The sequence below is a fragment of the Lolium rigidum genome, chromosome 4 (genome assembly GCF_022539505.1).
Source record: "Lolium rigidum isolate FL_2022 chromosome 4, APGP_CSIRO_Lrig_0.1, whole genome shotgun sequence".
Taxonomy (NCBI): domain Eukaryota; kingdom Viridiplantae; phylum Streptophyta; class Magnoliopsida; order Poales; family Poaceae; genus Lolium; species Lolium rigidum.
The window spans coordinates 128,094,431-128,100,288 of NC_061511.1; positions in this window are offsets into that span (position 1 = coordinate 128,094,431).

A 5,858-nucleotide genomic window follows, 5' to 3' on the forward strand; every position below is an offset into this window, starting at 1 on the left:
TACCGTTGACAAAATTGTTTCATGTTTTCAAAATAAAAGCTCTAGCACAAATATAGCAATCGATGCTTTCCTCTTTGAAGGACCATTCTTTTTACTTTTATGTTGAGTCAGTTCACCTATCTCTCTCCACCTCAAGAAGCAAACACTTGTGATTAACTGTGCATTGATTCTTACATACTTGCATATTGTACTTGTTATATTACTCTATGTTGACAATTATCCATGAGATATACATGTTACAAGTTGAAAGCAACCGCTGAAACTTAATCTTCCTTTGTGTTGTTTCAATACCTTTACTTTGATTTATTGCTTTATGAGTTAACTCTTATGCAAGACTTATTAATACTTGTCTTGAAGTACTATTCATGAAAAGTCTTTGCTTTATGATTCACTTGTTTACTCATGTCATTACCATTGTTTTGATCGCTGCATCCACTACATATGTTTACAAATAGTATGATCAAGGTTATGATGGCATGTCACTTCGAAATTATCTTTGTTATAGTTTTACCTCGCTCGGGACGAGCGGAACTAAGCTTGGGGATGCTTGATACGTCTCCGACGTATCGATAATTTCTTATGTTCTATGCCATATTATTGATGATACCTACATGTTTTATGCACACTTTATGTCATATTCGTGCATTTTACGGAACTAACCTATTAACAAGATGCCGAAGTGCCGGTTCCTGTTTTATGCTGTTTTTGGTTTCGAAATCCTAGTAACGAAATATTCTCGGAATTGGACGAAACGAAGACCCGGGGGCCTATTTTTCCACGGAGCTTCCGGAAGACCGAAGAACATACGAAGTGGGGCCACGAGGTGGCGACACCACATGGCGGCGCGGCCGGGGGGCCCGCGCCACCCTATGGTGTGGGCCCCTCGTCGGGCCCCGACTCCGCCCTTCCGCCTAATTAAAGCCTCCGTCGCGAAACCCCCGAGGCGAAAAACCACGATACTGAGAAAACCTTGCGAGACGCCGCCGCCGCCGATCCCATCTCGGGGGATTACGGAGATCTCCTCCGGCACCCTGCCGGAGAGGGGATTCATCTCCCGGAGGACTCTACACCGCCATGGTCGCCTCCGGAGTGATGAGTGAGTAGTTCACCCCTGGACTATGGGTCCATAGCAGTAGCTAGATGGTTGTCTTCTCCTCATTGTGTTTCATTGTCGGATCTTGTGAGCTGCCTAACATGATCAAGATCATCTATCTGTAATACTCTATGTTGTGTTTGTCGGGATCCGATGGATAGAGAATACCATGTCATGTTAATTATCAAGTTATTACATATGTGTTGTTTATGATCTTGCATGCTCTCCGTTACTAGTAGAGGCTACGGCCAAGTTTTTGCTTTTAACTCCAAGAGGGAGTATTTATGCTCGATAGTGGGTTCATGCCTGCATTGACACCAGGACAGATGACGAGAAAGTTCTAAGGTTGTCTTTGTCTTGTTGCCACTAGGGATAAAACATTGGCGCTATGTCCGAGGATGTAGTTGTTGATTACATTACGCACCATACTTAATGCAATTGTACTGTTGCTTTGCAACTTAATACTGGAGAGGGTTCGGATGATAACTCTGAAGGTGGACTTTTTAGGCATAGATGCAGTTGGATGGCGGTCTATGTACTTTGTCGTAATGCCCAATTAAATCTCACTATACTTATCATGTCATGTATGCGCATTGTTATGCCCTCTCTATTTGTCAATTGCCCGACTGTAATTTGTTCACCCAACATGCTTTTATCTTATGGGAGAGACACCTCTAGTGAGCTGTGGACCCCGGTCCATTCTTTAATACTTGAAATACAAATCTGCTTGCAATACTTGTTTTTACTATTTTCTCTGCAAACAATCATCTTCCACACAATACGGTTAATCCTTTGTTACAGCAAGCCGGTGAGATTGACAACCTCACTTGTTTCGTTGGGGCAAAGTACTTTGGTTGTGTTGTGCGGGTTCCACGTTGGCGCCGGAATCCCTGGTGTTGCGCCGCACTACATCCCGCCGCCATCAACCTTCAACGTGCTTCTTGGCTCCTCCTGGTTCGATAAACCTTGGTTTCTTTCTGAGGGAAAACTTGCTGCTGTGCGCATCATACCTTCCTATTGGGGTTGCCCAACGAACGTGTGAAATACACGCCATCAATGATGGTGGTGGTGGTGGTGGTGGTGGTAGCCGAAGACGAGGTCGGAGGAGGGCGGATCGTCGCCCGGTCTGGGATCCGGTTGGACCGGACTGTGGACCGGCTGGTCCGGTTGGCGGCCGGTCGGCCGGGTTCTGCGCCGAACGGTCCGGTCTGGGGGCCGGTTGACCGGATTCTCAACCGGGTTTCGCGTTTTCTCTCTCCTGTTGTTCCCCAAACCAAAACCAAAAGACCAAATCGACGGGAAACGATGGAATTGGAGGCTAAAAGTTGGGGAAATAGTAGATCAAGCACAGCAACAACGAATCCACGGACCAAAACCACTCAAAACGCAACCAAATCACAGATCGGTCCAAAGGCACTTTGGGGCTATTTTTGGGGATTTTTTGGAAAATTTTCTAGAAACGAAATCGGGTGGGTGGAGGGTCAAAATCGCGGTAACCAAGAGCTGCTGATACCATATGATGAGATCTGAGATCTAGGGGTTGGCCCGATCTCGCGATTTGACCCAAGGATCGAGGGGAAAAGGTGGGAGAGCGAGAGGAACGCGAAGAACACGAAGAACACCGGTACTCACGCACGCACACCAACCCGATACACCCGATACTTACCCCCGTGGCTCGATGGACCACGCCAATAGAATCACCCGGAAGAGGCACGCGGCAGAATTCCCGGTGAGAGATTGGTGTTGGAGAAAGGAGATTGGTGAGGGAGAGAGAGTGCCTTGCACTAGAATCTCAATCAACAATATCCAAATCAACAACAAGGATGGCCTTGATTACAGAGGGATGCTTGTCCAAGATGGATGCTAACCCTAGGGAGACTAAGCTCAAAGTTGGTTTAAGCTCAAATTATGTCTAAGGGGTAAGGGAGGGGTTCCAGGTCCTTATATAGGCATACATGGCCAGTAAGGCGAAAAGGTACATAACTTAGGCAGTTTGGTGGGGTCCTCCCGTCAGATCCGGTCCTGGGGCCGGTCAGACCGGGCCTGTGACCGGGTGGTCCGGTCCTGGGTCCGGTCGACCGGTCGCCAACCGGAAACCTCGCAAGTTTCTGTCCGGTTGCTTTCCGGTACGATGCGGGGAAATCCGGTTGGGCGGCCGGTTGACCGGGCCTGGGACCGGATGGTCCGGTTGTGGGGCCGGTCCGACCGGGTCCTGGGCCGGCCAGCATTCTTCTCTTCCTTTGAGTGCTTCGAGCGACGTCGGGTCTAGCTTCGTGTCCATCTTCATGACTTGAGGCTCCTCTCCTTCCCTTGACCATGGCTTGTCCTCCTCTCCGGTGTCTTGATGCGCCTTGTACCTAATGACACATAGCACATCGGCATGAGGTAGCATTCCATCCAAAGGGGTACCAAGATTAAGGGTGGTGAGGAGCGAGTTCACCTTATCGTGTAGCGCTTTAACTCGAGCCCGAATCATCGGGCCACTTGGGGGACTAGTTGGTCTTGATGTAGTGTCGTCGGTTAGCGGGGCTACATCAGAGTTACTTGGACCAACTGGCTCAATGTCACTCGAACTCAGGATACACATTGTCAGCAAAGCTCAACCACCCTATGTCGTTCCCCAAGGCTTCTTGGCCCTGGCGGCATCATCGTGGATGGGTTCGATGGCTGTGGCATCTCTTTTGAAAAAACAAGAGCTGTCCAACGGCCACTGCAGCTTCATGCATGGATGAGCGTCTTGGGTATGTGTCTGTTGTTCTTGAGTTTCTCATGCGCCATTTATAACACAAAATCATAGTGTAATCATTATGAAGGGAACTATACCGAACATGTGATTTTACTATGGTAGTATAACGATTGCAATTGAACAATTGCTGTAAAACTTTCCTGCCGTAACGCGGGGGTATCATCTAGTTAACCAAATGTGGCAACCCAATAGGTTGTCTTATGTTATACAAATACTCGGGGCAGTTGAAGACTACAGATATGCATATATTTTGTTAGCGTACAAATGGATATACCAAACTTTACACAGAAAACTTTAATCAAAAAAAATTATCGGGCTAACAATATTTAAAGATTCTGATATAATTCCTTGCAGTAGATCATCGTTTAAAATAGTTAGATTCCGTAATAATTAGTCGTGTTAACAATCATATCAGTTATTTTTTGCAAGGCGGACACTACCTATAATTTTTTTTAAATAATTTCTCAGTGCAATCTTTAAACATCAACACAAATAGTTAACAATATATTATTTTTTACAAGGCGGCAACTACATATAATTTTCTAAAAATAATTTCTCGGTGAAATCATTTAACGTCAACAGTTATTTTATGTTGTCAACTATGAAATAGATCGTTAATTACGTAATATTTAATTATATGAGGGCGCATATTCCAGCGATGATAATTGCTCAACGGTGCAACAACGTGGTAATTTCAACCTCAAATTTATTTTCAACAGTAATTTGTCGTGAGATGGCAACTACCTATATTTTTCTAGAAAGCAATTTCTCAGTAGATATCTTGAACATTACCGATGTTAACTATGAAACACGTCGTTAACTACCTACTATTAATTATATAGGGCCGCATATTTCTCAGCCGGTCATTTTGCATCGACGCACAAGGGAAGTAATTTTTACACGAACCTTCAACCTCAATCGTGGTTGTGGACAGTAATTACCCGCAGATATTTCTTTAGTAGTGCATAATTTTTCAACGGTGATTAAAGTAAAATCCAACATCTGTTTCCTCTTTTATTTGGGAAAATAATATTGTGTTCTTCTACGGTAACATCGAAAAATATACTTACTCAACCATTCGTCACATTTTCACATGGGATGACTTTCTTCTACAGTAACTTTAGAAATACAGATCTACTCCATCACCCATTGCCTCTTTTGACCGGAAAAATAATACCGTTTCCTTTCATAGCAACACCAAAAATAAAAGAACTTCACCATCTGCCGGCTATTTCACCGGAAATTCTGCGGCACTTCAGCAACCTAGATATTCTTTAATTTCTACAATATTTTAACCGACGATCTAGAAACAAAAGCACTCCACCATCCGCCGCCTATTTCACTGGCACTTCCGAGGTACTTCAGCAACCCAAATATTGTATTATTTCTACAAAATTGTAACCACGATCTTGATACCAAGGGTGTGGTCGAGTTTAAAAAAAGAATCATGCACTCTTAAACCTAAAAATGCCGTTTTTAAAAAATTATGCCGCACCATAGACAACACGGGCGCGGCATGCGCCGCGCCGCAAACTTCCTAGTATGTCTATGGGCCAATGACTATTAGCCCTACCAAATAAGTACTAAGGGCTTCTTTGATTCATATGATTTGTATTGAAATAGTGTAGGATTTGAACCTATAGAAAAAAAATAAGTTGTTGATCCATAGGAACATGTCTTATAGGAAATAATTCTATATAAGTCTTGTAGTGCAAATCTTATAGGAAAAACATTAGGGGAGTGATGTTTTGGCACGTGGGAGCGTATGCTCCCTTTATTTTGAAATACATGTTAGATATATTTTAAAATGTTAAAAAATTGAAACAAAAATTTCGCACGTACATCTTCATGTGCTACGCGCTCACAAAGTCGTTTCATGAAAAATCGACATGTCACGTGGCGTGTGTAAAAAAGACAAAATTTGGTGCTGAAACAAAGACTTGTCATAAGATAAATTTTCTCTTTTTCGCTTAGACTACAAAAAATATCATTTTTTTCGTGAAACTTGACGAATACACA